The 20,837-nt window shown below is 32.7% G+C and overlaps 1 pseudogene across 1 annotated transcript; it reads right to left on the bottom strand.

Moving 5' to 3' along the window:
• Positions 1-245: 245 nt before the first annotated feature.
• Positions 246-16,590, bottom strand: LOC111298354 (copper-transporting ATPase PAA1, chloroplastic-like; annotated as a pseudogene). Its single transcript, XR_016328682.1, has 13 exons — positions 16,120-16,590; positions 15,962-16,015; positions 15,730-15,883; positions 8,818-8,889; positions 8,435-8,712; positions 6,796-7,012; positions 6,357-6,455; positions 5,935-6,084; positions 4,483-4,533; positions 4,222-4,394; positions 3,083-3,215; positions 2,629-2,726; positions 246-420 (listed from the first exon to the last, which is right to left on the bottom strand). The product of XR_016328682.1 is annotated as a copper-transporting ATPase PAA1, chloroplastic-like (transcript).
• Between the last annotated feature and the right edge of the window lie 4,247 nt (positions 16,591-20,837).

The following is a 20,837-nucleotide window of genomic DNA, read 5'->3' as shown; positions in this document are numbered from 1 at the left end:
ATACAAAGAGCATGTTTGACATATCATATTGTGAAATTCATTTGCAAAATAACAATTAACAGGCCTTTTTGCATGTATATTTGCTCACCCCAAATAAAAATTTAAATCGTGAAAAAAATTTACACTGATTTAATATTAAAATAAGTACAATTATGTCTAATACTTACATCATTTAGTACGCAACTGTTGAATTAACAAATTTACCGTAAGAAAATACCTGTGACAGCCTGTTGCCTACAATAAAATAGGACATACTTCACTTGCAGCACCAAAACCGCCACCCATGGCAACTCCAATATGTGCTGAAGCCAAGGCAGCAGCATCATTGATTCTATCACCAACCATAGCTACAACATTTTGATTCTTCTGAAGTTCACTTATGAACTTCCTCTTATCATCTGGTTTAACTTCAGACAGGACCTGGAAACCAGATAGCACCATTTTTAATATCTAATCATGCTCAATTTTATGTCTGAATATATTACACATATGTAGTCATGTACATGGCCAAAATAAACTTACAGAAAAGGGAAAAGTACAAGCGAATTGTTGTAACCTACCAAAAGGTTAATGTAAAAAGGAGAACCATATTCAAGGTATTGAATATTAATTTCAGACTATAACTTTCCAAGGGATTTTTAATCTGCCAAAAACAGCTATCATTCTGTATTGTCAAATCAATTACATAAAGTGAAGTGATAAACAATTCAAACACACAAGATAAATATACTTGGTCATATATACAAACAGTTAGGACGATAGAATGGATTTAAATAATCTTTGTAATCATAGAAACAAATTGAAAGAATGATTTGAAGAATTTATTACAGTTATTGGTTTAAAAATTTTAAATGTAAAACAATCAAACATGAAAAAGTAGAGAGAGAGAAGCAAAAAAAGGCCTGCTTGGCCTTTGTATGTAAATTAAAGCAAATTTAACATAGATCCCAAAACCAAGAGTTTGCGCTTTAAGAATGAGACCCTCTTGGGACATGACACAGATACATGGACCATTACACAGACAAAATTTTCAAAGAAGCATTCAAGTTTTAAAAGAATTACTATTTCCTATCCTGACTGATAGCAGCCAGTGTTTGTTGTCCTATAAGTATTTGATTAGCAGTCTTCTTATACATACTGCTTTTCTTTTCGTCTATGCTTGGCAACATCTGTCGGATTGAGAAAGGTTTTGTTACCCCTTCTTTACTTTGCATGGATTCTTAAGTTGTATCTGCATTTGTCTAGTTATTCTTCTATCAATATCTTTGTTAACTAATATTAGCAGCATACACCCCAACCACCTCCCCCCATTATTCTTTTTTCTCTTCCCAAACTAAACAAAGCAAATTTCTTCTCATACTGGGTATAGTGCATATATTCCCAAGCTTTAGCTCTTTTAAAGAATGCTGGATCTATGAGATATTGATTTGGGTTTCATACAGGTACACAGATGGTAACAGTTAATACTTAATACCAGTCAGAATACATTGCTTGAACAACAATTTCTGATCTTTTAAGGCCAGAGCAGTTTTTGGGTTATAGATAATCACCATCCCTGAGGTTTCTTTTAAACAGTCTCATAATCATCATTAATTAAAGCACTTATAGCCCAAGCAGCCCTTGTCATTTCCTTTCTATGTACAGCTCAAAAACTGTAGATAATTTCAAACCAAATACTAACCTATAGTAATTAGGTGTTAAATCACAGAAGAATCAATTACATTCTCTTTTGGAATTCCAACAATTGATGCAGCATACTCAGCAGTGCTCCTTTTGTCCCCAGAAAGCAAGTACACACCGATTCATTGCCTATGCAAAGAATCAACAACATGCCTGGCATCTTCTCTAATCTGATCCTCAAAATAAATAAGACCAGCGAGGGTATTATTGACTCCAACATAGACCATAGATTTATTTCTATGCTGCTCATCCACTTCCTGAAAGAAATTCTCGGCAACTCCATGCCCGCAGAAAATGAACTCCCATGTTCTACAGAAAGAGCTTAATGACCCCTAAATTACTAGGAAAGTGATTCCTGTATGTATCAACTCTTGGCAGCTTGACATTGCCAAATTGAATTAATTGCTCTTCTCATTTACAAAACAAAGTTAATGAGAAGCAATTAAAAGGGGCAGGGGAGTTTCCGTACTCCATATGTTATGTCCTAAGAAATACAATCCACGTGGTTGGCTTTCTAGGGTTTGAAGGGTTATATAAATAGTTCATCACTCTGCCTTTTCACTTAAATTTAAAAAAAATACCACTGATTGCATGATTTTTCATCCTTAACCATGATGACCATTAACTACTAAGGCCCTATTTGCTTTGCCAATTATCACCTGCATTGTAAAGACTCATTTATTGCTATATCATAGTACTTATTATCATGTTGATAAAAATCATATCCATAAATTTTAAATCAGAAACAATGTCGCCATAGCAACATTCTCAAATATGTGTCCTGATAAAAAAGACAGCTTTAAGTGCAGAATGCAAACAGAAGCATTTGAGAAAAATAACAAAACAAGTTTTTATCATTTATGAAAATATGAAAGCCACAAAAGAATAGCAGCATATCCTAAACTAAAGTTGCAAAAACAGATATGAGCAAACACACGAATACACTACCTTTGAACCCACTTGAATGTCCCAACTGACACCTTTTTATTATCAGTGATAGCTACCGCACCAAATCCAGGTTCCTTGATAAATGTTCCATCCAACTCCTGCAACAATAGCCTTTTGCATGAAAATTGCAGCCAGGGGATAAATGTAAAGGAGATCATCATTGTCCAGGCAGATGCAAGGAACATGGGCTGTTTCCAAAAAGTGGAAAGAATATAACTGTCATTATAAATTGGTGGGCAGCTTGAAGCTCAAAAGGAAAAAATAAATGAAAAAGAAAAACTCATTGCTGATAGAAAATGACAGGAAAAGGCTGTAATATTGAAAGCTCTGTTGCAGTTCTTTGTTCTTTAGGGTAAATTTTTGTAGCTCTTACTGCATAATCATGTATAAAAGCAAAGAATTAAACGTGAATCTAAACAAAAGCCCACATTTAAGATAATAAAAAAGAAAGTACCTTTATATTTGGACATTTAACAGCCTGGGCAGCTTCCACAATCGCTTTACCAACTGGGTGAACAGTATTTGATTCTACAGCAGCAGCTAACTTGAGAGCCTCATCTTCTGACCAAATATTATCTAAATGTTGTCTACATTAAATCACGCAGTCTATCATTATCAAAATTATAATACCTGGCAAAAGCTGCTAATCATCTTACATGCAGAAAAATGATTGGTTAAACTATATCATATCATAGAACAATGTTAAAAGATGATATTATAACTGCAGCAAGAACCCTCATAACTACCATCGACACATTTAATGTCATTATGTCGGTATAATGCTTGCAACTTTCAACTGAGACATGCACGGGGGATATCTTCTATCCAGCCATAGAGTGGATGCACCATCAAAACCAACTCTTCTCAATTAATTTCATTTCATGGATTCGTGAACTGGTCCTTTCGCAAATATTACACTTTTAGACTGAGGAGAACTTAGCACAGTAAAGTGTCAGGATAGTACCTATACACTAATCTTATGAGTTACAAACTGTACTCACTTATTTAGGCTATATCTCCTTCACACTTGCTTTTTGATGATTGCTTTATCATATTTTGCTATAAAATCAGAGCAAAAGCAAATAGCAAAATAATATATAACACAAACATATAGTTAAAAAGTAAACCAATTTAAATAAAATGGCTCCACATCAAGTAAAATCATGCTTTCTGTTAGCCTAAAAGTCAGTTTTTAAATTTTAAACTCCTCAAAATTATCTTCCGCTTTTGTATCTTTTGTTTTTTCTTCTGAAAGTAATAGCAAAAGTGACAGTTAAATAAAGACTAAAGTTTTCAATGACCTACAAAATTTGTTCAATATCAGACATGATAAACTTGGACACAATCTAAAAATCAAATCTACAAGAAAATATCTTTGGATCATAACACAGGCAGCTCATCAGAGATAAAAAGAGACAAAAGTTCACATAAATTAGTTAAATGAACTAGATCACTGATAGTTTCACTCCACCTAGATACAAAAATACTCATGCATGTCACCTTGGCTTAGGCCACGGCATGTTTTTTTCTTGATTCACAAAGTTCAATCAGAATCATTTTAATATTAAACTAAAGTTTCTGCAACCAATTAACCTGGAATCCCCAAGATCCATGCCACCTGGAGTTACAACCTTTGTCACAACAGGTTTGCCAATAGCAAGAGATCCCGTTTTGTCAAATACAATTGCATTCACCATGGAAAATTTCTCTAAAATATTTCCACCACGCAAAAGCAATCCTCTTGTTGCCCCTGATGAAGTTCCAACCTGAAAATACCCAGTATAGACCATAACACAACATCAACTGACTATATCACTAGTCTAACATAGTGCACAATGTGAATCAAGAAGTTACCAGCATAGCTGTAGGTGTAGCTAAACCCAGGGCACACGGACAAGCAACAACCTATATCAAGAGATAAAGGTTTAATAGCATGCTACAAAACAAAGTGGGATATAAGCACTCCACAAACTGACTAAAAAATTAAAAAATATATATATTATTAGTGATTGACTTTTTGAATATATCTAAAATGAATGCCAATAAATCAGCATTAAATCAGACTGTGAAGTAAAGTAACAGCTAGAGTTAGACTTATAAGAAGCACAATCAACCAATTCAATCTATTTTTTCTCAATCACATAATTTCAAATTTTTTTTTTTTTTTTTTGGTTATTTAATAGATGTGAATGACATACAAACACACAGCAATATGCATGTGGATTCCCGTGTATCATACGAGAACACTGCAGGAAGCTGTAAGGCAAGTGAAACTGCACTTCCTTGAGAAAAGGCAGCTGGTAAAATGCGTGGACCAAACAGATTCCAGAACATAAATGTAGCAGGAGAGAGAGCTATTACCCCATAAGTAAAGTGCCCAGACACCTGGAGATTCCAAAAAAGCTTTGAGAAAATTGAATTGACGTTCCACCAAATGCAAAGAACACATGACATGCTTCTTTTTCTTTCTCATTATACCAATTATTGTGTTGAATAATCATTTCAATTCTTCATATTAAAATGGGAAAAGAGAAGGGGGAGGCATTAATTTTAACATCTTCAGCATCAACTGGAGGAGTACACTATCACCAATGCAACAGAGTTTTAACTTTACAACAATGAAAATTGGAATCAACTGGCTTCAATTTTTACAACCATTTTATAGCTAAACATTTGCAGGAATAAAGATTGAGTTATGGATGTGACACTGATGCAGGAAAAAAGGTCTTACTTTTCCTGTATAATTTCAAATGGACATGATTTCAAATTTCACCTTGACAGGATATGCTTTCTGGAATTACTTGATTTAGATTGGAGCTGAAAGGCTGAAGAGGTTAATGCTTTAGAAAATCAAGTTGAGTAGAAGAAATGGCTGCCAAGTGCAAAGGACTAGTCTAACAGAATTATTCAACTGAGGGGGGTCTAAAACCATTTAGCGTATGAGGTTGGTGTCAGAGGGTAGACAAGACAAGAGCCCTACTTTCCACCGCTAAGCAATCTAGGTTAACCAATCAATGGTGATTCTAACAACAAGAAGCTATCTGATAATATTCCAACATGTATTTCTATCATAATCTACCAAAAAGACCTTCTTTAAGTTGGTATACAAGAGCAGACAAGACTAGAGCCCTATTTTCCACCACTAAGCAATCCAGGTTAACCATTCAATGGTGATTCTAACAACAAGAAGTTGTCTGATAATATTCCAACATGTATTTCTATCATAATCTACCAAAAAGACATTTTTTAGCCCTCTTGAGTTATGAAATAAGTTCTACGAGCAATATAGGGTACAAAATGAGGAACCTTTTCAGCCAACCGCTGTACTGGTGCTTTCCTGCTCAGCGCTTCTTCCACCAAACGAACAATGTCTCCCATTACAGTCTCACCACCAGGTCTCCGCAATTCGGTTGTAAGAGTTCCATTAAGGTTTATGCTTCCAGCTGGAACTCAACTCTAACAAAAAAACAAGTTTCACTTTGGTATAATAAGATTTAAGGAGGCAGCTACTAGTACTATTGGACTCACTTTGGATGATGAAATTCAAAGATGAAAAATGAATCAGGTAGAAAGAGAAGAGGAAGAGATAGAGAAGGAACTCTTTTGGCCATGTGAAAGGAATGAAGATGGCAAATCTATATGACATAACCATGGATGAAATGGACATTGCTATAGATACCATATGAATCTTCAAAAAACATTCAATAGTTACTACGAAAGAGAAATACCACAGGTTCTTTGGTAACTGGCATTGGCTCCCCAGTAAAACATGATTCATCAATGGTGCTTCTACCTTCTCTGACTATTCCATCTGCTGGAATACAGTCCTAGAACAATAGAAGAATATTTGTCAAATAACCAAAAGAGTCTTCTATAATCGAAAAAAATCATGTGACTGTTTAGCACTTTAATTTTTCAACAGACTATAGTAAACAGCAGCAATGGTATCCTAATTTGGCAAAAAGAATAAAAGAAACGAAAAAGAAAGCGTAGCATCACAACTTTTAAATAAGTTGGCAAGGAACAATACACTTTGATAGCATCAGCATATGACTATCGAACAGGAATAACAAAATTATAAAAGAGTAAAAATTGGACATCGTAAAACAGGAAAACAAGAAGATATGAGATGCGAAACAGATTAAAGCACAAATCTATTTTACTTACACCAGGTAGTACAACAATTTGGCCTCCAACAGAGAGACTGTTACACGGAACTTCCAACTGTTGAACCATCAACAACAAGACGAGCTTTTGAGGGCAAAATACTAAGAAGTCCAATCATATCACTGGTTGCTTTGATTTTTGCTCTCTGTTCAAGATTCCTTCCTAACAAGACAAATGCTATTAATATGACCAGTTCCTCAAAGAATGCTTTCCAACCCTGGATACACAGTATCAGTTAAAGAGAAAATAAATCTGAACCATATGTCCCATTCACATGTTCTCTACACCCCAACTTAATCATACACCAGAATCAGTAAACCAGACCAATCATGAGAAAATACACTTGCATTCAAATTCCAGCAGACCCTATGACAGGAAATTTCTACTTTTCAATTATTTGAGCTTAATCAACCTAGCCTAGTTGAAAGATAAAACCCATTGAAATTTTACATTTTAGTAAGTACAATCTGATATGGCATTCAATGCAAGAGCCAGCAAACTATAAAACATGGATTTACCAGAATCTAATAAATGGCTGGCTTGTCCAAATAAAGAAACAAAATATTTGTGAGAATTCTATATATGCAATCCTAAACAGTCAAATACTGTACCATAGATGCTTATAAAACATGGCTACCCCTTGTTTCTGTCTTGTTTCAATTAAAAGAACTCTCATACAAACAGCCATTAATATATATGAAAGACCTAAACTTGAAAATCTCAGCAGCCTTGTTGGTCCCATATCTCTTCAAGATTCCTGATGAGATATCCATGCTTACTATAACCCCTAGATTCCATTTTTATCCTCACTACATCTGCTTGGGAAGTAATCCCAAGCTATGCCATACCAAACTCAGATAGAACTGTTAAGGCCCTCAACCTATTTGCTTAAAATTTAAAAGCATGTTTTTGTTCATTTAATTATACAACCACTCAGCAGCGATGGTTGTGAGATGCCTGAATGCATTTCAAAAGTGGATTAGGGAAATTAGATTGGTAACAACTCCATAAAGAAAAGTAGCAGTTAACCAGTGACAGTTAACTAAGAATATTTTTGAATGTCTTTTCTCCCACTTCTCCTGTAGGTTCCAGTATGTGGATGCTATTTGGTTCTGTCATGCTAACTGCTACCTTATGGATATCATGGAAAGTGATCTCTCAACTTATACAAGATGTATTTCAGTTCAAATAAAATAACTGAAAAAAAGGAGGGGAAGAGAATAACAAGAGAGTGTCAGTGAACCAAGGAAACCATGAGTTGGAACTACTCTAGTATGTATAACTCATGATCTGAACATCAGACACCCTGACTCTAAATACACAATTACTCAAAATGCTGAAACTAATTGAAGTGAGAAATGAAAAGCTGGTACTAAGTACTGACAAACAGGAATAAGTTTCACCTAGAAGTGTAGTTACAAAGAGAAGCAGAAGTATGCTTAAAAAGAGACAGAATTTTGTCAGTAGGAAAATAAAAGCATAACATAACATTCAAAAATTTAGAAGTCCCAAAGTATAAACAAGGTATATTTATAAAATTAAGTTAGTTATTTTTACAGCATTTCGCATGTTCATATGTCTACATGTACAAATGACGAATATAGAGAGACTAGATGTAAGAAAAAAGATCTAAACTTACCCATTTTGGTATTAACACAGCTAACGAACTAACAGCAAAAGAGGATAAAGCCCCAAGACCAACTAAAGTGTTCATGTTTGAAGCTCCCTTTAAAAGGTTTTTCACACCCTCAAGGATAAGTTGATGCCCAGGACCAAGCAATGTAAACAAAGACGATGACAAATGGAATCCCGTTGAATAAAATACATGCATCCGTGAAGCCTTAGTTCCTAAAATATGGGCGAGATGGTCAATGAGGCAAACAGCACACAAAGCCCAAGAGACAGCAAGCTCACGACCTATAACAATATAAAAAATTAACCCTGAATTACTTAGAAGACAACCATTAGCTTTCTATTACAAGCCACTGAAAAGGACAAAGAATGTGAAAAGGTATCGATCACTTTCTTTTAAGCGGTTATGCTTTTCATCTATCTTTCTTTCAAAAACTTTGAAGAAATTATCTCGACCTGAATCTGAATGAAGAAATAAGCCAAGTGCTAGAATTAAGGCTTTAGAGAACAACTTGCTAATCCCTTGGATTAGCCTTTCGTTATATAGACAATACTAAAGAAAGAGAATCAATTACAAATTACACATTAATGCTCCCAATTAATCCCTCCTAAACTGTCTCCCATGGAATATTCCCATAATATTCCAACTCACACACACAAATACACTAACACTCCCCCTCAAGCTAGAGCATATATATTAGTCATGCTTAGCTTGTTACATATATAGTTAACTCGAACTGCTGGAAGTGATTTCGTAAGAATATCGGCTAGTTGTTCGCCTATGTGCACATGCTTCAATAATATTGTTCCACTCTGCAACTTTTCCCTAATGAAATAACAATCAACTTCTATATGCTTGGTTCTTTCATGAAATACTAGATTGGAAGCAATATGAATCATTGCCTGATTATCACAACTCTGTAGGGATCCAAACTGAAGGCCCAATTTCATCTAAGAATTGAATCATCCATAATACCTCTGTTGTAGCCAAAGCCATGGCTCTGTACTCTGCTTCTGCACTAAACCTAGCAACTACTTGCTACATCTTGCTCTTCCAAGGCACCAAATTACTCCCAAGGAAGATAGCATAACCTGATGTAGACTTCCTATCTATAAGAGGCCCGCACCCAACCTACGAGGTATTATCCATTTTTACTCGAAGGCCTTACGATTTTGTCCACAAAAGGCGACTCACAAGTTTGGGTTTAGATCTCTACATATATATCATACCATATCCACACATTCTTCTAATGTGGGATTGATAGCATCATGATCTCCCCCTTAAAGCTTGACGTCCCCGTTAAGTCCAACTACAGGACCAAGATCACACTAGACGTTGGAATTCTAGAGGTGGCTCCCCACAACGTAGTATTTAGTGACTCCAATAGTCCCACCGTATAGCACTTAGTTACTCCCACGATATAACACTTAGTTCCCGCCGATTGTTGACTACTCTGATACCATGTTAGAATTAAGGCTTTAGAGAACAACTAGCTAATCCCTTGGATTAGCCTTTCATTATATAGACAATACTGAAAAAAGAGAATCAATTACAAATTACACATTAATGCTCCCAATTAATTCCTCCTAAACTATCTCCCATGGAATATTCCCATAATATTCCAACTCACACACGCATACACTACCACCAAGCAATCAATCCATTATGCAGATTAGGAAAAGGAACTTATGGAATAATTCACAACTCTCTAAAATGCATGTCAAATCTAGAAAACAAACGAATGGAAGTATATTAAAAACCTATATCAAAATGGCTAAACTTGACCATCATGTAAACCACTCAGTGAACAACAAGAATAAATAACAACATTCCTAGTTAAATTACATTTGACCAACATACAGTGCAATCTTTTTTAGCAATAATCTCAGAGCAAAACAACAAGAAGAAAGCTTTTGTTTCACCGGAGATGACTACATGGATAAAATTCCATGTGGTGCTTTATTTAGGACCATATCTTTGCTCTTAAACAATGTCAACTATCATATAGTGTTGGTTATACAATGGGCAAACAAATAACTAACTAATGATTGACAACAATTGGGATGACAATTATAGGAAATAAATCCCTGTAAATTGTGCTGAAAGAATCTTCTGCTAAGTCAGAAACAGGAAAGCCTAGATTATTTGTTTGATCAATCTTAAACAAAAGAACACGAGACACATTTAGACAAGTAACATAAGGAACAAACTTTGAAGATGGTAGGATGTTCATTCATTGTATGTAATTAAAATAACAATATTCAGAAAACCGTAAAATTTAGGAACTCTTCACAAGCAAAACTTTTAGGAGACACAACCAAAAACAACCGTAATCTGAAGCAGAAGCAACCCCCTCACCCCTAAATATAACAATTGTTTATTCTATAGCCTATTTTTCATACACACAAGAGAACAGAACAGAACCTCAGAAAAAAAAGAAGGTAGTGAGTATCCCTTCACAATCCTTAACTGCAATACAACAACTTTGCTATAAATAATACAGAATGAGTACTCTTGCTACTGTCTTTTTGGAGAATTAGAATTAACAATCCAAGAATGAAAAGGCCTTACTTTCCTGATAATTACCATAGAATGGTCACAACTAATTTTTCAAAAGATTAGGGTTCTTCGCTCAGAAGAAGTTTACCGAACAGAACCTCAGAAACAAAAGAAGGTAGTGAGTATCCCTTCACAATCTTCAACTGCAATACAACAACTTTGCTATAAATTAATACAAAAGAAGTACTCTTGCCAATGTTTGTGAAAAAACTAAGAAATAAAACCGTGTGAAAAACTAAGAGTAAAACTGAATGTATATTGAAAAACTACTCATAAAGAATTATACAAGCACTTTAGGTTTATATACAACTAACTAGTGGGGAAACTAGGAAACTAAATCTTCCTAAAACTAATCCTATAATTGAGGGATTGTCTATCCTAATTTTTTGTCCTTAATTCTAGGGATACAAATACTTAATTCTAGAGATACAAATATAAATATACAAATTACAAGATTACAACCAACTATAAATAAGTGTTTTCCCACACTCCCCCTCAAGCTGGTGAACAGGTGTTTTCCATTCCCAACTTGAAAATAATTTCTTGAAATATTGCACTGATGAGACCTTTAATCAACACATCTACAAGTTAAACCTTGGTTGACACATACGGTGTACAAATCAACCCACTATCTAGTTTCTTCTTTATGAAATGCCGGTCTACTTCAATGTGTTTTGTTATGTCATGTTGCACAGGATTGTGTGCAATGTTTATTGCAGACTTATTATCAAAGTAGAGTTTCATTGGTCCATTCCACTTGATCTTCAAGTCTTTTAGGATAAATCTTTAACCATAATAGTTCACAAATTCCTTGAGCCATTGCTCTGAACTCTGCTTTAGCACTTGATTTTGCCACCACGTTTTGTTTTTTACTCCTCCAGGTCACAAGATTACCACCTAGAAAAGTGCAGTATCCTAAGGTGGATCTTTTATCAGTTACTAAACTTGCATAATCAGCATCTATATATGCCTCTTGATCCAGCCTTGAATTTTTTTTGAATAAGATACCTCTCCCAAAATTGACCTTCAAATAGTGCAATACACGATAGACAGCCTGTAAGTGCACTTCTTTAGGACCATGCATAAATTGACTTATCACACTCACAGCATATGCTATATTAAGTCTAGCATATGGAAATAAATGAGTCTTCCAACTAATCTTTGGTATATCTCTCTATCTACAACAACATCTTCATTAGCTTATCCAAGTTTATGATTAGGATCTATAAGGGTATTTGCAAGTTACATGCAAGCTTCCCAGTTTCCTTCAGAAGATCCATCACATATTTCTATTGTGAGATGAAAATACTATGCCATGAGTAAACTACTTCAATTCCTAGGAACTACTTCAATCTCCCTACCTCTTTTATCTCAAATTCTCTAGCCAAACACTGTTTTAAAGATTCTCTCTCTTTTTCATCATCTCTGATTACAATTATATTATCAACATACACTAATAGAACTGGAACTCTCCCTAAATCAGAGTGCCTAATAAACAATGTGTGATCTCCTTGACTTTGCTTATATCTCATTCCTAGTATCACTTTGGCAAATCTCCTAAACTAAGCCTAGGAAACTGTTTAAGGCCATATAAAGCCTTTTTCAACTTGCATACTTTGTCTGCTTCTAGATGACCTCCAAATCCCGATGGAACCTTCATATATTTCCTCTTCCAAATCACCATGTAGAAAAGCATTCTTTACATCAAATTGTTAAAACTGTCAATTGTAATTTGCAGCCAATGATAACAAAATCCTAATTGTATTCATTTTGGCAACTAGAGCAAAAGTTTCCTGATAATCCACTCCATAAGTTTGAGTGCAACCCTCAGCCACCAACTTGGCTTTATACCTTTCAACAATACCATCCGTCTTTTATTTTACAATGAAAACCTATTTATACTCAACTGGATTTTTTCTTATAGGCAACTCTATCAATTCTCATGTCTTAGTTTTCTCTAAGGCTTCCATTTCTATTTTCATGGCTTGCCTCCATTTCTCACTGGATAATGCATCGAATAATATGGTTAGAACAAAAATAGTGTTTTGGCTCACAAGAAAATTTTTGTGGGATGGTGAGAATTTTTCAAATGATACAAAATTAGAGATTGGGTATAATTGATGCTTAGTAAATTCTTTGGTTCCTTTCCTAATGGCAATAAGCAGATCATATTCACTAGTTATAGTTTTAGGAGATTCATGCTCATTTTGAGAAACAAAGTCAAAAACTGTAGTTACCTTATTTCCAGAGTTAGGATCAGGTTCTTAAACTTGCACTGGTTTAGGATCTAGAACTTTCCTTCTTGAGTATACCTATAATCCCTTTATAGAATCAAGAACAATATTATCCTTGTCACATTTTCTGTGTTTGGAATGGTTCAAACTCAAATTCAGTGTTTGACTTAAACTCAGAAGAAACAGGTTTCGACTTAGAAAAATTAATGGGTGAAAATGCTGAAGGAGAAAACAAATCAAGCAAAAATAAGTCTTTATCCTTATCTTCCATGAATGAAGTCTCCCCCTGAAGATAAGGTTGAGTAAAAAATGGTTTACTTTCTTTAAAAGTGATATCAGCAGACACATAAAAGTTTTTTGTAGGAGGATGATAGCACTTATACCCTTTCTGAGTTGATGAATATCCCACAAAAATGCACTTAATTGCTTTAAGATCCAACTTCCCCCTATTGTGACTGTGAACATGAACAAATGATACACAACCAAATATCCTAGGTGTGAGATTATTTGTGGTATTAAATTTGGGATAAAATTGTGAGAGTAGTTTCATAGGAGTTTTAAATCTCAAAACCCTTGAAAGTAACCTATTTATAATATGTGTGGCAGTAAGAACAGCTTATCCCAATAGGATTTGGGTACATTTGCTTTAAAAAGTAAAGCTCAAGTGGTGGCTAGTAAATGACCATTTTTCCTCTCTGCCACTAGTAAGTGAACCATCTACAACAACAATTTTTTTATTACTAAGACATAAGGTATATGTACTAAACTTCTGTGAGGAATGTGTTATATGGTCTGTAGCTTCTGAGTTAACGACCCAAGAACTCATAATAGGCTTAACAAGAAATTTAATCCATGAAAACCAAAAGCTTTATCTGAACTAGAGACCTTACCCAAAAAACATACCCTAGTAGGCTTTTTGAGAGTTTTCAATAGGCTTTTTAGTTTCTCAATCTCTTCTCTATCCAACTTTCTTTGCTCCCGAGACTTCTATGGTACTCTGGTGGTTTTACCAGTTGTCATTTCCTTAAATTGGGTAGTAGTGGCAGATTCTACTATCTCTGGCATGGGTATCTTTCTCAGAACTGAAACAAATCTTGATAGTAAATGTTTAACCAGAGATGATTCTAGGCAATAAAAGCCAAAGAAGGAAAAATAAAATTGAAAGATTTAACAAAATTTGACTATGAAGACCTGAAATAGAATTCAACAATGAAGGTTGAAAAGATTTTCTTCCCAAAAAGAGCCTAAAGCTTTGATACCATGTGGAAAAACTAAGAAATAAAATTGTGTTGAAAACTAAAAGTAAAACTTAATATATGTTGAAAAACTGCTCATAAAGAATTATACAAGCACCTTAGATTTATATACAACTAACTAATGGGTAAACTAGGAAACTAAATCTTCCTAAAACTAATCCTATAATTGAGGGATTATCTATCCTAATTTTTTGTCCTTAATTCTAGGGATACAAATACTTAATTCTAAAGATACAAATATAAATATACAGATTATAAGATTACAACCAGTTGTAAATAAGTGTTTTCCCACAATGTCATTTTGAAGAATTAGAATTAACAATCCAAGAATGAAAAGGCCTTAGTTTCCTAATAATTACTATAGAATGGTCACAACTAATTCTTCAAAAGATTAGGGTTCTTCAACACCAGAAAAACCTCTCCAACCAATTTATCCAAGTGGGTGCTGCAGCTGACCAATTGAGAGGAGAAATGATAAATTAATCATATCTATGACTTCAAAGCCTATATTGTCACATCTAATATGTGGATGAGAGATTGAGAGTGATGAGTTTCAGAGACAGACCATAAGCAATTATGTTTGCTCTTTAACAAAATCTTTTTCATTATTATGGTGAGACATCTCCTTCAAAAGCTCCCTTACCTTCCACTAAACCCACCAAACTTACATGAATCATATGAAAATTTGAACATATGTTATACCTCTCTCATTTAAAGTTAGAGGAGCTTAATTCACTAATCAAAAGTTGTGTTAAAGATTTTTTTTCAGAGAGCAGAAACATATTTTGGTCTAACATGTCAAAAATTTCATAATCATGTATGAGTGAAAATTGATTATACTTAACCTATGGTTTAAACTTCAATGACTAATACATAGCACCTCCAAAGTAACTAAAGGATAACCTGAAATTTCTAACAGAACTCATGAACTCCAAGAGCCATGTGCATGACACCTAAATGTTAGAAAGGGACCCTTAAGTACATAGTTCTTCACTTTGGGCTATGGTATAATGTTATATGACAAAAAAGAGCCTAGGTAAGCAGGATCTGATTAAGTCTAATGACCCAATCATTGATTAGTCCTCAAATCAGCACACTATTACCATGACCAAAATTTCAAAGACTAGCAGCATAATATTATGATGTTATCAATCATCAAGCAATTTAATCTGGCAATAGGTGAAAAGAAGAATGTAAACCGTATTCAAAGAACAACAAATTGGACGAGAATGATAATGGAAGTGCTTATTACCTCGAAGGTTAGATTTAAAAGCACAGCTAGTCAAATGTCTTGCCAGTACCTCTCCTAACTCTATTTGCCAATTTGGTACAACCTTGGCTTCGGAAACTGGCCACACTATTGTTGTCTCTGTTGCGAGATTGACACTCGCAGAGATCACTTGGGGCTGCACAATAAAGCAATAACACAATGAGAAGTATAACTAAGTCGATTTACAACAGAAGAAAAGATAGAGACAACTTACCTGACTTTCTAGTATTCTCTTCACACTTGCAGCACAACCGACGCAAGTCATTCCCTAACAAACAGAAAGTTTAAGAGCAAAAATCAAGAAACTGGCACAATTTCTTTTCCTGCTAAATTTAATAATCGAATATGGAGAGAAAGAATGGGAAATCATACTCCAACATCGAGAATAATGACATCAGGAAACAAGGCAGAGAGCTTATCAGCCCCTCCCGCGCCCAATTTCGCCTTCCAATCGCCGCCGCCTGATCCTTCCTCACCTCCGCCACCACCACCACTCCCACCATCGCCATCAAACACGCCACCGCCACCGGTCCCCAACGAGGCGATGGAACTCGCGGCACACTCCAAACGGCGGTGTAAGCGTTTGGGAACAGAGGCGGCGCACAAGCTCCTCGGTGGAGAAGAGCGAGAGCGGGTAGCGAGAGGGCTAACGAGTCGGCCCTGAGCGAAGAGACGAGTCTGGATGCATCGAGCAATGAGAGGGAACTTCTTGTTTTATAAATGACAGTTTAGGGCTTTGGAAATGAAGAAGAGAGTGAATATCGGCGCTGTTGCTGAAACTGATGATTCCATCTCAAGATTGAAGTTGCGGCATATAGAAATTAAAGCGAAAAGCCAAGGAGAAGAAACTCTCTATGTGAAATTTCAGGCCTCATATAATTATGGCCCTGTCTTTTCATTCATAATCATAATGTATTAATCTGCGCAGTTCAACGGTAGTCAAAAACAGTGGAGCGGGAATCAGCTATTCAGCTGTTTTCATTTTGAGTTTTTGTTTTTTAAAATTTTCTCTTCTACTGTAGTGTTTTTTATTTTAATATTGAGGCGTTATAAGATCCGTATCATGTTCACGCCGAAGTAGTCGTTGTCGTTTTCACTTTCCCGACCTTCTTATTTTTATAAAAAAATAATTAAAATTTTTATCATATGATCAAATTTGAAATTTAATTAAGATATTCATATAATAATTAAATAATATTTAATTTTAAATTTTAATAAATTATAATATTTTTAATTCACAAATTGTTAAAAAAAATCAAAAGTAATGCATCAAAATTTAATTCTTACTTTAATTTATGCATTTTTTCATCTAATTATATATATATATAAAATTACTAAGAGATCCAGCATGGTTATAGTCACACCGCACTATAATGTGATTTTTTTTGTGTGACTAATAATCCATTTGAATAAGTGATAAGATTAATTTTAGTGAGATTTTAAATAATGATGAAAGTAAAATTAATTACTGCAGCAGTGAAATTAAAATCAATAATAAAAATATGTATTTGGATACAAATGCAGTTGTAGCAATAAGATAAATTTTAATAAGATATAAAATAATCATTAAGGACATTAGTTTAAAATTTATATGTAATAAAAATTTAAATTATTTAACTTATAAAAATTAATAAATAATAAAAATATTTTAAAAATATTTTTATGATAAATAATAATTTGTTAATAAAATAAAAAATAAATAATAACAATAATATATTAAATACTATTTTTATTATATTAAATTAGAATTATTTTATAAAATTTTTATAAAAATTAAAAAAAAAAAAAGAGAATAAGCCAAATTAAAAGGATAAAAAGGTAAAAAATAAATAAATTATGCGTTTGTTGTCTGGACCTAAAACCTTCAATGGAAAAAAACTCATTTTCGCACCTCAGATTATACATCCAAATGGAAGTTCGGTGCGTTGAGCACAGATGTATAATCTGACGTACAAAAATGAGCTTCTTTCCGCTAGAGGTTTTAGGTCTAGCCAACAAATGCACAATTGATTTTTTTTTTACCTTTTTTTCCTTTTAATTTGGTTTATTCTCTTTTTTTTATTTTAATTTTTATAAAAAATTTATAAAATAATTCTAATTTAATATAATAAGAATACTATTTAATATATTATTGTTATTATTTATTATTTATTTTATTAACAAATTATTATTTATCATAAAAATATTTTTTAAAATTTTTTATTATTTATTAATTTTTATGAGTTAAATAATTTAAAATTTTATTACATATAAATTTTAAACTAATGTCTTTAATGGTCATTTTTTATTTTATTAAAACTCATCTCATTGCTACCACTGCATTTATATCCAAATACATATTTTTATTACTGATTTTAATATCATCGCTACAGTAACTAATCTCACTTCCACCACTGTTTTTAATTTCATTGGAACCAATTTCACCACATATCCAAATGGATCCTAAATCTGAATTAACTACTAAGAACTCTGTTTTCACTTGTTAGATTAATTAATAAATGCTTGGAACGGAACCAAAAATTTTGAAAGTGGAATTATAAATGCAATAATTACAATAGTTAGTTTCACATCCATGTACTCTTAATACAAATTTTGTAGAGAATGAAAAGTAATGAAAATATCCACCTGATGGTATTTTCTTCAACTTCTTTTAATTTTTTTTTAATCTTTAAAGATTTTTTCTTAACTTCACACAACCAATTTTTTTTTTATTTTAAAAACTTAATAATCAAGCAGAAGGTTGGTAAAGGTGGCAAAATGGACCGAATGGATCGGCACTGCACTATAATGTACCGAGCTAGCTTAATACAAAAAATATGGATTGTGTCAAGCATGAATTTTATTAAAAAAACTCTCAGCCCAACATAGTCTCTAACTCGATAATGATATAGGTCATGTCACGCTAGCTCATAGTCCATCAAATTTTTTTAAAAAAATTTTGTACATTAATTTTTTTTTAAAGTTGTGAGTTTTCTCTTATATATTTTTTTATTTTAGTGATATATTATGAAAAATTAGATATATGATTTACATGGTTCATCTTAAAATGCCTACACATTGAAAAAAGAAAAATTTTTAACTATGAATAAACAAATTTTACAAAGATTAATTAATTAAAAAATAGTAAATTTTATAAGTTTTTCTTCTAGTGATATAAATTATTATTTTTTTCCAATGATATAACTTTGCTCTTATGAGCGATATTCAGCATCCAACTGACTAATCTTTATGAGTTAAAAAAAAAAAAACAAATCGACCCCTTTAAATGTAAAAGTTTGGAAAAAAAGGTAAAAATCTTAAACCCTTTGATTTTCAGAGCTTGATCGGAAAGAAAAAATAAAAGGAAGAAGACGAAGGATAATCAAAAGAAGCAATCAACCAAGTTCAACATCAAAAACAAAAAACCAAGGTGATCAAACCATGAATTTTTTGTTTGTTTTTTGTTTTTATTTTGACAAGAGATTTTTATGTAAAAATTTTAATTTCCTCCATGAAATTTTTTAATTTGAAGTGAAATTTTAAATTTTCCAAATGAGTGGAGGAATACAATCTTTTCATCGCCCATTGAAGGGGTTATGAAATTGATGTGTTTAGAAGAAAAAAAGCACTATTTAAGATCAAGATAATAAGTTATCTTACACACTTATGAGGGTAAAATTGTGATTTAAGATGAAAAATATACTTTTATTACTTTTTAAAAGGTTTTAACAATCACTTTCATTTCTATTACTATTATAATTTTGAAGTAAATTAAACCAAATTTAAAAGATTTTTTATCATCGATCACACATAAAAACATTCTGACATAAAAACAAAAATTTTATATAAAAAATGAAATAAGAAAGGTGACTTAGCGATAGACATCCTCAATACCACTACCAATGGTGGATTTAGGGTCCATGTCTAGCATTGATTTCTCACCTCTAATCTTCTTCATGTTGCTCTCCATCATTTCATTTATATTACTTTAACTAATATTGTTACTACTAATTTTTTTCTCTCTTGAGTTTCAAAGATTCAATTAGATACATTACCAAAACTTTGAAAAACACAAATTTATATTGGTTGTTTTTAGTGTACAAGTTCAATTTTAGAATCAATCAAAAGTCAAATTGAATTAATGATAAGTTATTTTGTGTATGTTTTTGTGTTCGTTATTTTCTATTCTTTATAAATTTAATTTGAAAGAAAAAATCAGATTTGTTTTTTCATGTCTTTATTCTCATTCTTATAAAAAAAAATGCCTTCTAAAGCTTATCGTGTATCAAATTATACATGTACAAATATTCTAAGATTTACTTTTATTGAAATATAGAAATATGTTGATTAAAGAATGTAAAGATCAAGGGCCTATCCAACCTTTTTCTGATATCATGGTACAATTAGATAAAATAGTTGCCAATTGCTAAAAGCATAGGTCATTGAAAGACATTTTCATTCTTTTTTGGTATGCTTCTATCAATTTTTTTTGTTAAGAGGTGTAAGGTAGGTGTTATACATGAATGAAATGTTATAAGAGTTCATTGACATATTATGAACATTCCCAAAGTTCTGTGAACCTTTTAAGCATGTGAATGTATGTATACATGACATACATATGCACATTTAAATGTCTTCTTTGATTCTAATATTTTAACAATAATAATTAAAGAAAAACCTTAGTTTTTTCTTTATTTTCTAACATTTTTCAACTCTTCGATCGATTCTCAATTAGTTTAGTTGATCATTTTTCAAAATTGTATACTTTAACTTTTAAGATATTTTTGCTCAATACAAAACTCAACGGGGAAAGGTATTTAGAAGTGGTAAGTAAAAAAGCATCCATTTTTTCAATTTGATTTTATTGTATTTTTAGTTTTTTTACTAATTTATTTGGTTTTCAATTTTTTTTTTTGTTATTTCAGCTTTAGAAAGCAATGAAAATCTAATAGTTAACAAAAAATTGTTGAAAAATTATACCGTTAAAAGGGTCAAAATCACCGACTAGCTTTTATGTAGCAAGCTTCAATCCTAAAACAATAGGCATAGGTATGTAGCATTTATTTTGTTAGCATGTATCATTGATATTCGAAATTTATTTATAGCATTAA

The sequence above is a fragment of the Durio zibethinus genome, chromosome 16, assembly GCF_047325235.1.
Source record: "Durio zibethinus cultivar Kanyao isolate XHJ-2024 chromosome 16, ASM4732523v1, whole genome shotgun sequence".
Taxonomy (NCBI): Eukaryota; Viridiplantae; Streptophyta; class Magnoliopsida; order Malvales; family Malvaceae; genus Durio; species Durio zibethinus.
This window is presented reverse-complemented; position numbering and strand designations above follow the sequence as displayed.